This window comes from Nestor notabilis, unplaced genomic scaffold, assembly GCF_000696875.1.
Source record: "Nestor notabilis isolate BGI_N333 unplaced genomic scaffold, ASM69687v1 scaffold13712, whole genome shotgun sequence".
Taxonomy (NCBI): domain Eukaryota; kingdom Metazoa; phylum Chordata; class Aves; order Psittaciformes; family Psittacidae; genus Nestor; species Nestor notabilis.
In genome coordinates, this window is record NW_009919786.1 from 30,551 (window position 1) to 33,103 (window position 2,553).

Below are 2,553 nucleotides of genomic sequence, written 5' to 3' on the forward strand. Positions count from 1 at the left end.
TGAGTTCTGTAGTTCTGTCAAAAAGCGGAGTTAAAAATTTATTTCCTTTTTGTTCAAACGAACATTAGTCCATTTCTAGCAAGATATCTTCCACACCCTAATTTTAGGAAATATTTCAAAGCATGCCAAATTTAAATACAGTACTTGCCTCTTCCTTACAGGCTATGCTCGTGCTTCAGTCTGAGTATCTGTATGTTAATTAAGGTACCTCTTCTAACCACAGCAGCTGAAAATGGAAGCAAAACATTCTCATGTAACTCAGGCATTTTGGCAGGATCACAGCAAGCTGAATATCGTCTGTGCATGCAATATATAATATAAAAATTCAGAGCAGAAAATGAAAGCCATAGTATTTGGAAAAAGCAAATGGCAGGTACACAGCATCTCTCCCTGTAATGATGAAAGAGATTCAGAAAATGTTTTAGGTTTTTTTGTTTTTCATTGGTTTTTTTTTTCCCCTCAACATTTTGAAACAAAAGGTATTTAAAGTTGTCATCTCAGCTAGCAAAACAGAGCTGCTTCTGGCCATATTTTGCTCTGAATTTTTTTCATGTATTAATTTCAAGCTGATTCGTCCCAGCAGTAAAACATTATAGCCCCTGGAGCTCTGAGTTCAGACTGGCAAATAAATGCCAAATCAAGGCTATACAGAGTTGAGGGAGCAAAATCACAGCTGTCAGAAAGATGACCTTCACATAAACAAATCTGAAATTAAGAGGAAATTTAATTCAACTGCAGCCCAGTTTAATTACCCACAAATATCAGCAACTGTGCCAATATAGACCAAAGACCATCACAATGGGTGGGCATAACAGGCTCAAATAAATACCACTTGAAGTTAAAACAAATATAAAGATGTAAACAGAATCACAGTTACATCCCAACTTTCTCTGAGCATACAGCCAATTCAAACTGAACTGTATGCTCATATTTATCAGCTCATCATCATAGCTTCTTTCTTTCTCTAACCAACCAGCATTTATACATAAACATCCTAGAAGTTACGCCTGCTCATCACTAATTCAGACTAATATGGTTTGAGCACTTACAATCAGAACATAGATTTTTGCAGACCACATAACATTGAAATGGTCCAAACTACATATTCCTGAGGAAATCATCATCACTTCAAAGTATTTTGTCTACATTCATTTATTAGCTTACCAAAACTTCTGTGCATAATTCTAAAAACAACATCCTCTTAGAAGTGGCAAAAAGGTAGAGGAATCCATAATCTGTAGGGCAGGATTCAAGGGCAAATTTTAATTTCACATTTTTACTGGTACAAAACACAACGTTGTCAATACTGTTTTAAGGTAGCATTTCTATTTAATCAATAGAAAGTACAACTACTTCATGCCTTTTGAATCCTAAAGGCTGAAATTTACATTTCTTTTGCAAACCTGAAGCTTAGGCTTTGTAATTAAACTTTAATTCTGGTGGACGTTTAACCCCTGCATGTCAGAACTACCAGTGCAGTTTAGCTGGCCACTTCAAAAGCAGTCTATTAGACCGTAGTACTGCTCCTCTAGTCTGTTAACATTCTACTATGTCAAAGTCATCTGAAGCACAAAGAAGAGTGCAAAGGCGTATGAGTAGACAGCTAGGGAATATGAGAACTGGGAATGCTGCAGTAATAGTAGGCTTAGGAAATAAACACACAAATAAAGGAAGAGAAGCAGCACTAGGCAGAGATGAACAAGTGTTGCTGCACAGAATCTGGCAAGGCTGCCGACTAATAGGTAGCGACTGTTTACAATATTAAAAGTGCCTGTCCCTAGACCAGCCCCCAGTGCTCAACATCTGCAATACTGCTACAGTGACTGATAGCATTTCAAACATCTCCCAAATCCATCAGCCACTGCTCAAGGTTTAGAGGCAGAGTCCTGAGTGAATCGGGCTTCTGGGTTTCCAGAAGGGTAGCTAAAGCTCACTGTGTTATACAGATAGCATGCAATTTGATCTATGCATGTACAATGTCCAATTAGGACAACAAAGAAACCAAATCAGCTCTGAACACCAGTTTCATGCCCTAGTAACAACTGCCATTTGTAGTACTTAATGACTCTGTCACTAACAACTGCTTATTCATAAGGCCCTTGCTGGAGACAAGTATCAGGAAGTCAAAGTCAGCTGTCCCTTCATTCATTTGAATTGTGCACTTGGACGCTGAGACCAAAACTGCAAGAGAGCAATAAAATGGAGACAGGCAGCAGCAATACGTGGTATGTCTTGGACTTCACAGGGTTTGCAAAAGGCACTCAAAGTTATGAATTCATCACATGTTTAGCAATACTATAGTACTATAAAGACTGGGATAAACAAACAAACAACCCCCTACACTCACAACAAAAACAACTATCTCCCCATATTGAGATCAGGCACCTGGATTTGTCTCAAGACGGGCCAACAGTTCTCCAGTTCACTCATGGACTTTTGTATTCTGGAATGACAGTGCCTTAAGTGTCAGATCGACTAGTTTCTATTACCCTTCAATTCCCCTGTGACTTTCTAACTAGCCTTCTCTCTGTTTCTGGAGGAAAGAATTTAAAG